Here is a 14,492-nt window from a genome sequence, read left to right as displayed (position 1 = left end):
AATTCTTGAATAACTACTTTGATGTTTACACTTACTACGCAAGTCTGGAGAGTGCTATCTGTCTTCCACTGTATGTGGAGGAACTCTGTATTGTACTATGAGTCTGACTCTTTATTGGGCCAGGCTTTGATTGGCACCCTAGCCGCTACCTGTGTTGGGTGAGAGTGTGGGACTTCCCCAGTATATATATATATATACACCCCGCCTTGTGAGTGGTAAGTACAGCTGTGTACCCCGCTTTTGTGGTGGAGAGTGCTGTTACATGCACCCCACCCTGTGAGTGGTAAGTGCATAGCTGTGCCCCGCTCCTGGTGTGGTGAATGCTGTGGTTTTTTCTCTGTGCGTATATATATATATATATATATATATATATATATATATTGAGAATTGCAGATAAGATCAGAGCGACCATAGGTGGTAAATACTCTAAGAGACTAAAAAGATGATTTTTTTAAAACAATGCGGGGTTTATTTATAACGAACGTTTTTAAAAGGTTTTTTGGACATAAAAAGGCAACATATAGGAATGCTTTTTTAAAAAAAAAATTTTTTGTTACAAAGTCATTTAAAAAGTATTCTAAAGGACATGAAGATAATATAAAAAGTAGGAGCGATAAAAAAATAGTGCTAAAAATTCCCGTGTTCAGAAAATAAGAGTCATTAGAGACAATCGTATGTCTAAAATTATGTAAAAAAAATTTCTAATACAAATACGTATAAAAGATCGGATAAATAGAAAGAGCAGCTTAACTTGAGGATTTCAGTAGTAGCAGGAATCACCCAACCGGTTTCGTCTGGTCTGACTTCATCAAGGGGTAATGAGCACAGTGGGACACATCATCTATATATACACCCCTATGGGTAAGGAAGTGATTAGTGACATCACTTCCTGTAATTGATTGACATTTGTGGAAACAGGATGTAAACATACTAGTATAGTTCAGGAACACATACTGAGTTTGGCCAATAATGAGGTAGGCTGTAGATGTGATGAAGCGCTTTACTTGCGTTTAGAAACTGTGTGGGGAGTCTTTGTGAATCATAAAAGACTTTTGCGCTTGTTTAGTCCGATGTGTGACGCTAAACGCGTCATTTCCGCCCCACTTCCGGTGTCCGTGGCTTCCTCTTGCGCATGCGCCGGTCATTGCGAAGGGAAGTGCGTCGGACATTTTCTGGGAGTCCGTGAAGCGTGACAGTTGCTCGTGCTGGAAGCGGGTGCCGGCGGCCATATTTTCATGGATAATGTTCATGTAGTTTAATAGGTCTGATATATTCAAACCGTCTCCACACCGGAAGCCGCATATGTAAATAAGATAAGATCGAGAATCAGTACATATATACGATTCCGAGGTCATATATAGTTCATCGTTTATATACAGATTCTACAGACTAGGTGTAGAGTATGTTACAATGTAGTTCATACTCCTGGTCTGATAAACATAAATAAAGTGTTTCTCCTATAAAAATGACATCCATTTAGGACATCTGGCATTTTCTATTGGAGTATAAATTGTATATGCATTGGATAAAATTAATAAGATTAATAAATAAATAGAGAGTGGATGTTGCGGTGAGACTTATATTTAGGAGTATATAGGCATAGGCATATACCGTCATGGACAGAGAACTTAGTTTCTTTGAATTGAGAGATAGAAGAAAGAGAGATGTATAGAGAGATATAGGAATAGCACGCCCCTGATCTGATTGTTATTACAGCACCTGGTCTTCTTGGGAAGTTTCCTTACCCAGTACTGGCCGGGCCAACACTGCTTGGCTTCCAAGATCGGACGAATTTGGGCATATCCAGTGTGGTATGACTGTAATCTAAGATCTGGGTAGTGGGAGAGGTGGTCCAGGGGTTGGGGAGCCTCCGCTCCGTGTCCCAACCTGGACCTAGCTGGAAAAAGGCAAGTTGATATTGTCAGGAGTTAAGGATTGGGAATGAAAGGCTTACGTTTATAGAAAGGGGGCTATTTCGTAGCCTTCATTCAGTCCATCCGGATGAAGAGATTTCATTTCATGTATCCAGAACATTTCTCTCCTTGATAGAAGGTTGGAGAGGTCTCCCCCTCTTTCTCCAAGTGTCACTAGTTCCAAACCCTTGAACGTGAGTTCCTCCGGGTTAGAGCCGTGGTATAGTAGGAAGTGTCTGGATACAGCATGTGTTTGGACCCGGTTCTTTATATTTCTGACATGCTCCTGTATGCGGATTTTTAATGGCCTCTTTGTCTTGCCGATATACTTCATCTTGCAAGGGCATTCCAGGAGGTAGATGGCGGAAGATGTGTTGCAGTTGATAAAGTGCTTAATTTTGTACTCCTTAGTTTCCCCTGTGTTCTTGAAGGTTTTTCTATTTGGGTTCACATACTTGCAGATGTTGCAATGACCACATTTGAAACATCCCACACATTTCGGTAGTGTGCTTTTTGGAGTATCACGTTTTCTTAACATGCTTGGTGCCAGGAGGTCCTTTAGATTCTGTGATTTCTTAAATACCACTTGGGGTTCAGTTGGTAAATAATCTTTGAGAATCGGGTCCATTAACAGTATGTTCCAGTGTGATTTGAGTGTTTGTTTAATCAGGTTGTCATGTTTACTGTAAGTGGTGATGAATCTAACATTGTCTTTATTGTTCTCCTTAGGTTTGTATTCCAGAAGTTTGTTTCTTTCCAGGGTTTTTGCTTGGGCATTGGCTGCTGCGAGAATATGTTCAGGGTATCCTTTTTCTTTGAATCTCTCTGTGTAGACTGACAGTTGGGCATCACGATCATCCGTTTTCTTGCAGTTTCGTGCAATCCTGGTGAACTGGGAGAGGGGAATATTATTTTTCCATCGTTTAAGATGGTTTCTCCGATAATGAACATAGCTGTTTGTATCCACCTTTTTAATGAAGTTCTTCGTAATGACATTGTTTCCTTGGTGGGTCAGTATCAGATCTAAAAACTCTATTTGTTCCGTGTTGTTGTTGGATGTGAACTTCAAGTTCATGGTATTGTCGGATATATAGATGAGGAAGTCTTTAAAAGAGGGTTCATCGCCATCCCATATGATTAAAATATCATCTATATACCTTTTATAAAAGATGATATTCAGATTAAAAGGATGATTCGTAAAAATATATTCATTTTCCCAGTGACCCATAAAAAGATTGGCGAAGCTTGGCGCAAAGATAGTGCCCATCGCTGTCCCACAGGTCTGAAGGTAAAATTGATCCAGAAATTTAAAATAATTATGTTTCAGGATAAAATTCATAATCTCAGAAATAAAAATCTGGTGGTCGTCTGTGATGAGATGATCCTTGCCCATAAAAAAATTGCAAGCCTGAATTCCCTTCTCGTGTTCGATGCACGTGTATAAGGACTGTACATCTATCGTGACCCATCTGTACGTGTCTTTCCATCCTTGTGATTCCATTAAATTAAGAACTGAAGTGGTGTCTTTAAGATATGCAGGTAGGTCCATGACATATTTTCTAAGGAAGATGTCCACGTATTCCGACAGGTGGGATGTTACGGAATCTATTCCTGCCACAATGGGCCTCCCTGGTGGGTTGGTCATCGATTTGTGCACCTTTGGGAGAAAATAGAAGATGGGGGTGACGGGGTTGGTGTTAAGGAGGTACTGGTACTCTTCCTTAGACAGTGTCTCGTTTCTGAGGCCTCTAAGGAGAATGACTCTAAGTTCCTCCACGAAGGATTCCTTTGGATCCGCTGCTAGTGGTTCATATGAAGACCTATCTCCTAATAGTCTATCGGCTTCCACAATATATGCCGTGCGGTCCATGATCACCAGCTGGAAGCCGAAAGACTATTAGGAGATAGGTCTTCATATGAACCACTAGCAGCGGATCCAAAGGAATCCTTCGTGGAGGAACTTAGAGTCATTCTCCTTAGAGGCCTCAGAAATGAGACACTGTCTAAGGAAGAGTACCAGTACCTCCTTAACACCAACCCCGTCACCCCCATCTTCTATTTTCTCCCAAAGGTGCACAAATCGATGACCAACCCACCAGGGAGGCCCATTGTGGCAGGAATAGATTCCCTAACATCCCACCTGTCGGAATACGTGGACATCTTCCTTAGAAAATATGTCATGGACCTACCTGCATATCTTAAAGACACCACTTCAGTTCTTAATTCAATGGAATCACAAGGATGGAAAGACACGTACAGATGGGTCACGATAGATGTACAGTCCTTATACACGTGCATCGAACACGAGAAGGGAATTCAGGCTTGCAATTTTTTTATGGGCAAGGATCATCTCATCACAGACGACCACCAGATTTTTATTTCTGAGATTATGAATTTTATCCTGAAACATAATTTTCTCTGACGTCCTAGTGGATGCTGGGAACTCCGTAAGGACCATGGGGAATAGCGGCTCCGCAGGAGACTGGGCACAAAAAGAAAGCTTTAGGACTACCTGGTGTGCCCTGGCTCCTCCCCCTATGACCCTCCTCCAAGCCTCAGTTAGATTTTTGTGCCCGACCGAGCAGGGTGCAATCTAGGGGGCTCTCCTGAGCTTCTTAGATAAAAGTTAGTTTTAGGTTTTTTATTTTCAGTGAGACCTGCTGGCAACAGGCTCACTGCATCGAGGGACTAAGGGGAGAAGAAGCGAACCTGCCTGCTTGCAGCCAGCTTGGGCTTCTTAGGCTACTGGACACCATTAGCTCCAGAGGGATCGAACACAGGCCCAGCCTCGGAGTCCGTTCCCAGAGCCGCGCCGCCGGCCCCCTTACAGAGCCAGAAGCAAGAAGAGGTCCGGAAAATCGGCGGCAGAAGACATCATTCTTCATCAAGGTAGCGCACAGTACTGCAGCTGTGCGCCATTGCTCCTCATGCACACCTCACACTGCGGTCACTGATGGGTGCAGGGCGCAGGGGGGGGGGCGCCCTGAGCAGCAATATTAACACCTTGGCTGGCAAAAATACATCACATATAACCCCCAGGGCTATATGGATGTACATTAACCCCTGCCAGAATCCATAAAAATGCGGGAGAAAAGTCCGCGAAAAAGGGGCGGAGCTATCTCCTCAGCACACTGGCGCCATTTTTCCCTCACAGCTCCGTTGGAGGGAAGCTCCCTGGCTCTCCCCTGCAGTTAATACACTACAGGAAGGGTTAAAAAGAGAGGGGGGCACAATTTAGGCGCAGTATACATATATATATGCAGCTATAAGGGAAAACACTTTTTATAGGTGCTATCCCTGTGATATATAGCGCCCTGGTGTGTGCTGGCATACTCTCCCTCTGTCTCCCCAAAGGGCTTTGTGGGGTCCTGTCCTCTATCAGAGCATTCCCTGTGTGTGTGCTGTGTGTCGGTACGGCTGTGTCGACAGGTATGTGGAGGATAATGAGGTGGAGGCGGAGCGAATGCCTGTAAATATGTTGTCACCCCCTGCGGGGTCGACACCGGTGTGGTTGAACTTATGGAAAGATTACGTGAAAGTGTCAACTCCTTACATAAAAGGTCGACGACACAGAACAGCCGGCTACTCAGCTTGTGCCTGTTCCAGCGTCTCAAATGTCATGGGGGGCTCTAAAATCGCCCGCTACCTCAGATAACAGACACAGATGTCGACACGGATACTGACTCCAGTGTCGACGTCGATGAGACTGGTGTACCCTCCAAATAGGTCCACCCGTTACAGGATTGAGGCAATGAAAAATGTATTACACATTTATGATTATACCCCAGGTACCACATAAAAGGGTATTGTGTTTGGTGAGAGAAAACTATTAGTAGTTTTTCCTGCATCTGAGAAATTAAATGAGGTGTGTGAGGAAGAGTGGTCTTCCCCCGGTAAGAAATTGATAATTTCTAAAACGGTTATTGGCAGCGTACCCTTTCCCGCCAGAGGATAGGTCACGCGGGGAAACACCCCATAGGGTAGATACAGCGCTTACACGCTTATCAGAAAAGGTGGCACTACCGTCTCCGGATACGGCCGCCCTGAAGGGACCTGCTGATAGAAAGCAGGAGGTTACCCTATAAGATATAGTCACACACTAGGGCACTATATTGCGACCAGCCGTTGCTTCGGCATGGATGTGCAGTGCTCCCGCTGTGTGGTCAGATTCCCTGTCAGAAAATAACTATGGATAGGGACAATATTTTGCTGAAAATAGAGCATATAAAAGACGTGGTCTTATACATACGTGATGCACAGAGGGATATTTGCCGGCTGGCATCAAAAATAAGTGCTAGGTCCATTGCCGCCAGACGGGGGTTATGGACTTGGCAATGGTCAGGCGATGCCGACTCGAATCAGCACATGGAAGTTGCCCTATAAGGGGGTAAAACTGTTTGGGGATGGTTTTTCAGACCTCGTTTCCACAGCTACTGTTGGGAAATCGATTTTTTTGCCACAGGCTACCCCACAACAAAAGAAAGCACCGTATCATCAAGTACAGTCCTTTCGGCCCCAGAAAAGCAAGAGGGCTAGAGGCTCATCCTTTCTGCTGAGAGGCAAAGGTAGAGGAAAAAGCTGCAACACACAGCTAGTCCCCAAGAGCAGAAATCCTCCCTGCGTCCGGTAGATCCACAGCATGGTGCGGGGGCTGCTCAGGCGGACCCGGGTACGGTGGGGGCCCGTCTCAGAAATTTCAGCGGACAGTGGGCTCTCTCACACGGATCCCTGGGTCCTTCAAGTAGTATCTCAGGGGTACAGGCTGGAGTTCGAGACGTTCTTCCCCCCGCCGTTTCCTAAAATCTGCCTTACCGGCACCTCCCTCTGCCAGGGAGACGGTGTTGGTGGATATTCAACACTATAATCACAACAAGTGATTGTCAAGGTGCCCCTCCTTCAGCAAGGAAGGGGTTACTATTCCACAGTGGCCGAAACGTTTCGGTGAGACCCATCTTGAAATTAAAATACTTGAACTTTTATATCAGAAGATTCAAGTTCAAGATGGAATCGCTCAGGGCGGATATTACGAGCCTGGACGAGGGGGATTACAGGGTCTCCCTGGACATCAAGGATGCGTACCTGCATGTCCCCATTTATCCTCCTCACCAGGAGTACCTCAGATATGTGGTACAGGACTGTCACTATCAGTTCCAGACGCGGCCGGTGGAGTTGTCCACGGCACCGAAGGTCTTTACCTAGGTAATGGCAGAAGTGATGATACTCCTTCGCAAGAAGGAAGTTTTTATTATCCCGTACTTGGACGATCTCCTGATAAAGGCGAGGTCCAAAGAACAGTTGGTAGTGGGGGTAGCACTCTCTCGGAAAGTGCTACAACAGCACGACTGGATTCTCAATATTCCAAAGTCACAGCTGGTCCCGACGACACGTCTTCTGTTCCTGGAAATGTTTCTGAACGCAGACCAGAAAAGAGTGTTTCTTCCAGTGGAAAAAGCCGAGGAGTTGTCATCTCTAGTCAGAGACATCCTATAACCAGGACAGGTGTCGGTACATCAATGCACACGAGTCCTGGGAAAAATGGTAGCTTCGTACGAAGCATAATTCCATTCGGAAGACTCCACGCAAGGACGTTCCAGTGGGACCTGTGGGACTAATGGTCCGGGTCCCATCTACAGATACAACAGCGGATAACCCTGTCAGCAAGAAACAGGGTGTCGCTGCTGTGGTGGCTGCAGAGGGCTCATCTACTAGAGGGCCGCAGATTCGGAATACAGGACTGGGTCCTGGTGACCACGGATGCCAGCCTTCGGGGCTGGGGTGCAGTCACACATGGAAGAAATTTCCAAGGAGATTTCGCTTCACATAAATATTCTGCAGCGAAGGGCCATTTACAATGCCCTAAGCCAAGCAAGGCCCCTGCTTCAGAACCAGCCGGTACTGATCCAATCAGACGACATCACGGCGGTCGCCCATGTAAACAGACAGGGCGGCACAAGAAGCAGGATGGCGATGGCAGAAGCCACAATGATTCTCCGATGGGCGACCTACACCCAGGAGAATGGGGACTTCATTCAGAAGTTTTCCAAATGCGGGTAAACCGTTGGGAATGACCACGGGTGGACATGATGGCGTCCCGCCTCAACAAGAAGTTGAAAAGATATTGCGCCAGGTCAAGGGACCCTCAGGCGATCGCTGGGGACGCTCTAGTGACACCGTGGGAGTACCAGTCGGTTTATGTGTCTCCTCCTCTACCTCTCATACCCAAGGTACTGAGAATAATAAGAAGGCGAGGAGTGAAAACCATACTCGGAGTTCCGGATTGGCCATGAAGAGCTTGGTACCCGGAACTTCAAGAGATGCTGGCAGAGAACCCTTGGCCTCTGCCGCTTAGACAAGACCTGCTGCAGCAGGGACCCTGTCTGTTCCAAGACTTACCGCGGCTGCGTTTGACGGCATGGCGGTAGAACACCGGATCCTAAAGGAAAAGGGTATTCCGAAGGAAGTCATCCCTACCCTGATCATAGCCAGGAAGGATGTCACCGCAAGACATTATCGCCGCGTTTGGCGAAAATTTATTGCTTGGTGGGAGGCCATGAAGGCCCCGACGGAGGAATTTCAACTATGTCGATTCCTGCACTTCCTGCAAGCAGGGGTGACGTTTGGGCCTCAAATTGGGGTCCATCAAGGTCCAGATTTCGGCTCTGTCGATTTTCTTCCAGAAAGAACTGGCTTCACTGCCTGAAGTTCAGACTTTGGTTAAAGGAGTACTACATATTCAGCCTCCTTTTGTGCCTCCTGTGGCACTTTTTGGATCTCAACGTGGTGTTGGATTTCCTAAAGTCGCATTGTTTGAGCCACTTAAAACCATGAAGCTAAAGTATCTCGCGTGGAAAGTGGTCATGCTGTTGGCCTTGGCCTTGGCCAGGCGTGTGTCAGAATTGGCGGCTTTGTCATGTAAAAGCCTTATCTGATTTTCTATATGGATAGGGCAGAGTTGAGGACTCGTCCTCAGTTTCTCCCAAAGGTGGTCTCAGGTTTTCACTTGAACCAACCTATTGTGGTGCCTGCGGCTACTAGGGACTTGGAGGATTCCAAGTTGCTGGACGTAGTCAGGGCCCTGAAAATTTTATTTTTCCAGGACGGCTGGAGTCAGGAAAACTGACTCGCTGTTTATCGTGATGGCACCCAACAAGCTGGGTGCTCCTGCTTCTAAGCAGTCTATTGCGCGCTGGATTTGTAGCACTATTCAGCTGGCGCATTCTGCGGTAGGATGACCGCAGCCTAAATCAATAAAAGCCCATTCCACAAGGAAGGTGGGCTCATCTTGGGCGGCTGCCCGAGGGGTCTCGGCTTTACAACTTTGCCGAGCAGCTACTTGGTCAGGGGCAAACACGTTTGCAAAATTCTATGAATTTGATACCCTGGCTGAGGAGGACCTGGAGTTCTCTCATTCGGTGCTGCAGAGTCATCCGCACTCTCCCGCCCGTTTGGGAGCTTTGGTATAATCCCCATGGTCCTTACGGAGTTCCCAGCATCCACTAGGACGTCAGAGAAAATAAGAATTTACTTACCGATAATTCTATTTCTCGTAGTCCGTAGTGGATGCTGGGCGCCCATCCCAAGTGCGGATTGTCTGCAATACTTGTACATAGTTATTGTTAACTAATCGGGTTCTTGTTGTGAGCCATCTATTCAGAGGCTCCTCTGTTATCATGCTGTTAACTGGTTTTCATATCACAAGTTGTACGGTGTGATTGGTGTGGCTGGTATGAGTCTTACCCGGGATTCAAAATCCTTCCTTATTGTGTACGCTCGTCCGGGCACAGTATCCTGAGGCTTGGAGGAGGGTCATAGGGGGAGGAGCCAGTGCACACCAGGTAGTCCTAAAGCTTTCTTTTTGTGCCCAGTCTCCTACGGAGCCGCTATTCCCCATGGTCCTTACGGAGTTCCCAGCATCCACTACGGACTACGAGAAATAGAATTATCGGTAAGTAAATTCTTATTATTTTAAATTTCTGGATCAATTTTACCTTCAGACCTGTGGGACAGCGATGGGCACTATCTTTGCGCCAAGCTTCGCCAATCTTTTTATGGGTCACTGGGAAAATGAATATATTTTTACGAATCATCCTTTTAATCTGAATATCATCTTTTATAAAAGGTATATAGATGATATTTTAATCATATGGGATGGCGATGAACCCTCTTTTAAAGACTTCCTCATCTATATATCCGACAATACCATGAACTTGAAGTTCACATCCAACAACATCACGGAACAAATAGAGTTTTTAGATCTGATACTTACCCACCAAGGAAACAATGTCATTACGAAGAACTTCATTAAAAAGGTGGATACAAACAGCTATGTTCATTATCGGAGCAACCATCTTAAACGATGGAAAAATAATATTCCCCTCTCCCAGTTCACCAGGATTGCACGAAACTGCAAGAAAACGGATGATCGTGATGCCCAACTGTCAGTCTACACAGAGAGATTCAAAGAAAAAGGATACCCTGAACATATTCTCGCAGCAGCCAATGCCCAAGCAAAAACCCTGGAAAGAAACAAACTTCTGGAATACAAACCTAAGGAGAACAATAAAGACAATGTTAGATTCATCACCACTTACAGTAAACATGACAACCTGATTAAACAAACACTCAAATCACACTGGAACATACTGTTAATGGACCCGATTCTCAAAGATTATTTACCAACTGAACCCCAAGTGGTATTTAAGAAATCACAGAATCTAAAGGACCTCCTGGCACCAAGCATGTTAAGAAACTGTGATACTCCAAAAAGCACACTACCGAAATGTGTGGGATGTTTCAAATGTGGTCATTGCAACATCTGCAAGTATGTGAACCCAAATAGAAAAACCTTCAAGAACACAGGGGAAACTAAGGAGTACAAAATTAAGCACTTTATCAACTGCAACACATCTTCCGCCATCTACCTCCTGGAATGCCCTTGCAAGATGAAGTATATCGGCAAGACAAAGAGGCCATTAAAAATCTGCATACAGGAGCATGTCAGAAATATAAAGAACCGGGTCCAAACACATGCTGTATCCAGACACTTCCTACTATACCACGGCTCTAACCCGGAGGAACTCACGTTCAAGGGTTTGGAACTAGTGACACTTGGAGAAAGAGGGGGAGACCTCTCCAACCTTCTATCAAGGAGAGAAATGTTCTGGATACATGAAATTAAATCTCTTCATCCGGACGGACAGAATGAAGGCTACGAAATAGCCCCCTTTCTATAAATGTAAGCCTTTCATTCCCAATCCTTAACTCCTGACAATATCAACTTGCCTTTTTCCAGCTAGGTCCAGGTTGGGACACGGAGCGGAGGCTCCCCAACCCCTGGACCACCTCTCCCACTACCCAGATCTTAGATTACAGTCATACCACACTGGATATGCCCAAATTCGTCCGATCTTGGAAGCCAAGCAGTGTTGGCCCGGCCAGTACTGGGTAAGGAAACTTCCCAAGAAGACCAGGTGCTGTAATAACAATCAGATCAGGGGCGTGCTATTCCTATATCTCTCTATACATCTCTCTTTCTTCTATCTCTCAATTCAAAGAAACTAAGTTCTCTGTCCATGACGGTATATGCCTATGCCTATATACTCCTAAATATAAGTCTCACCGCAACATCCACTCTCTATTTATTTATTAATCTTATTAATTTTATCCAATGCATATACAATTTATACTCCAATAGAAAATGCCAGATGTCCTAAATGGATGTCATTTTTATAGGAGAAACACTTTATTTATGTTTATCAGACCAGGAGTATGAACTACATTGTAACATACTCTACACCTAGTCTGTAGAATCTGTATATAAACGATGAACTATATATGACCTCGGAATCGTATATATGTACTGATTCTCGATCTTATCTTATTTACATATGCGGCTTCCGGTGTGGAGACGGTTTGAATATATCAGACCTATTAAACTACATGAACATTATCCATGAAAATATGGCCGCCGGCACCCGCTTCCAGCACGAGCAACTGTCACGCTTCACGGACTCCCAGAAAATGTCCGACGCACTTCCCTTCGCAATGACCGGCGCATGCGCAAGAGGAAGCCACGGACACCGGAAGTGGGGCGGAAATGACGCGTTTAGCGTCACACATCGGACTAAACAAGCGCAAAAGTCTTTTATGATTCACAAAGACTCCCCACACAGTTTCTAAGCGCAAGTAAAGCGCTTCATCACATCTACAGCCTACCTCATTATTGGCCAAACTCAGTATGTGTTCCTGAACTATACTAGTATGTTTACATCCTGTTTCCACAAATGTCAATCAATTACAGGAAGTGATGTCACTAATCACTTCCTTACCCATAGGGGTATATATAGATGATGTGTCCCACTGTGCTCATTACCCCTTGATGAAGTCAGACCAGACGAAACCGGTTGGGTGATTCCTGCTACTACTGAAATCCTCAAGTTAAGCTGCTCTTTCTATTTATCCGATCTTTTATACGTATTTGTATTAGAATTTTTTTTTACATAATTTTAGACATACGATTGTCTCTAATGACTCTTATTTTCTGAACACGGGAATTTTTAGCACTATTTTTTTATCGCTCCTACTTTTTATATTATTATCTTCATGTCCTTTAGAATGCTTTTTAAATGACTTTATAACAAAAAATTTTTTTTTTAAAAAGCATTCCTATATGTTGCCTTTTTATGTCCAAAAAACCTTTTAAAAACGTTCGTTATAAATAAATCCCGCATTGTTTTAAAAAAATCATCTTTTTAGTCTCTTAGAGTATTTACCACCTATGGTCGCTCTGATCTTATCTGCAATTCTCAATTTTCTTCCATCCTGCACACGTACAAGTGCAGGATTTATTTAAGATCCAGCAGACGCTCCATAAAGAAAGGGGAGTGGCATATAGAGACTAGAGATCACACTGGGGCATATAATAGACATACTGTGAAAAATTATTTTCTACTATTTTTTGGCGGTTAGCTCACCCTATATACATATATATATATACATATTTGAATTGGTGTGTTAAGGGAGTAATTATAAAAACATGAAACGCAGTTCTGGCCTAGTCGCTTAGGTTTATACGGAAGAATTGTGTGTCGTGTTAGTAAGTAATAGTAGTTTTTATTGCTAACATTTATCAAGATAGAGTGGTTTATTAAATTGTGAATGCACGTTTGTACACGTGGTACGGTACGTGAGGACAGTGTACAGAGGCGCACACGCGGCGTAAGGTCGCACACGTGGCGTATAGACATGCACGGGCGCGTGTTTACGCAAGGTTGCGTAGAGTTGCGAGCGCAAATTATAACCGCACAATAGCAGTTCAATTTAAGGCGGGATAGAATACATTTAATACTATGGCACATAACTATCCAATTTCAAAAGCAGATTAGTGTAAGACTTTGTTTAAACGGTACTGCCTCTGGGTTAAAACCATCAATCAAAGGGAGTGATATTTTTCTGTACAGTACAAACACTGTATTTGTGTGAGCTGAAAGTAGGAGTGAGTGTATTGAACCCCGGAAGTCGGGATCCCATGGTGACACTGAGTAAGTAGAGACTTGGTGGCGTAAGGCGGCTGACTTACGTTAATACATAAATAGAGAAATGCGCAAGTCATGTGGAGAATTGCAGAGGAGCGTGATATAGAATTGTGCATTGTGAAGTTTAGAATTGTGAATTGAAGTTAAGGTTTTGTGTTACGCTCCGGCTGAGGAGCGCAGCTTGTGAAATCGACTCAATTGATCGCAGGGTGGATAGATAACAAGTATCTATACACTGTGCGATTGGACCACGCGTTTGTGCATGTGATACGCGGCGCAACGTGATACCAGTTTGCGTGCTTTTGCGTAAATTTCGTTATCATACGCGTCGTGTACAGCATACGCAAGCGTGATTTGTGTATAGTAGAAGGAAGTTTTTTCGCTGTCTCAGGAAGTAATTGTCCAAGGTGAGACGTACACTGGAAGGGGGGATCGATAGTCTGTTCTCTCCCTACACAAATTCCAGTAAATAGAAACCAGTTGCTGATAGGGTCCTCACTGGGTACGCGGTGTTCACTATTGGAGTGAGTCGTGGTACGGCCAGCGGAGATGGAGCGAGTGAAAGTGCTAGGTTAACTTTCACCGTCTACTCGTGTTGTGCATTTGGGGATTGTGTATAAGGCAAAAAGTCCACGATGGGATCCAATTGCACAAGCGGTGGGCGTTCGGCAGCCAGGGTTCAGGCTGGATAGTTGTGGCCCAAGGGGTCAGCAAGGTTGATAATGTGTCAAAAGTATGGTCCACGCACGGAGGCCTTTTGCGATGAATGGGTATGTATGACTGCAGGGGATAGGGCATCATTCCCTAGGGTTGGTGAGTTTGATCCTGAGGTATTGCAGGTAGTATGTCTAACCAAAGTCATATAAGACAAGAACGGAAATATAAGAACTGTTTGAACTTGTAGCAACAATAAACAAGTAGGAAGAAAAAGAGAAAGAAAGTACACCGCCATATGTAGATGTGGAAGCAGTTACGGCCAGCATACAAACTATAGAAAATAATAAAAATAATAAAAATATGAATGTAACCTATATATGTACTAATG

At 44.6% G+C, this 14,492-nt stretch overlaps 2 pseudogenes; one reads left to right on the top strand and one right to left on the bottom strand.

Moving 5' to 3' along the window:
* Positions 1 to 1,707: 1,707 nt before the first annotated feature.
* On the bottom strand, positions 1,708 to 1,825 carry LOC134898383 (5S ribosomal RNA; annotated as a pseudogene).
* Positions 1,826 to 11,277: 9,452 nt separating this feature from the next.
* On the top strand, positions 11,278 to 11,395 carry LOC134898382 (5S ribosomal RNA; annotated as a pseudogene).
* The last annotated feature ends 3,097 nt before the right edge of the window (positions 11,396 to 14,492 follow it).

This window comes from Pseudophryne corroboree, chromosome 3, assembly GCF_028390025.1.
Source record: "Pseudophryne corroboree isolate aPseCor3 chromosome 3, aPseCor3.hap2, whole genome shotgun sequence".
Classification (NCBI taxonomy): domain Eukaryota; kingdom Metazoa; phylum Chordata; class Amphibia; order Anura; family Myobatrachidae; genus Pseudophryne; species Pseudophryne corroboree.
Note: the sequence above shows the minus strand (reverse complement) of the source record. Positions and strands in the feature narration are given on the sequence as shown.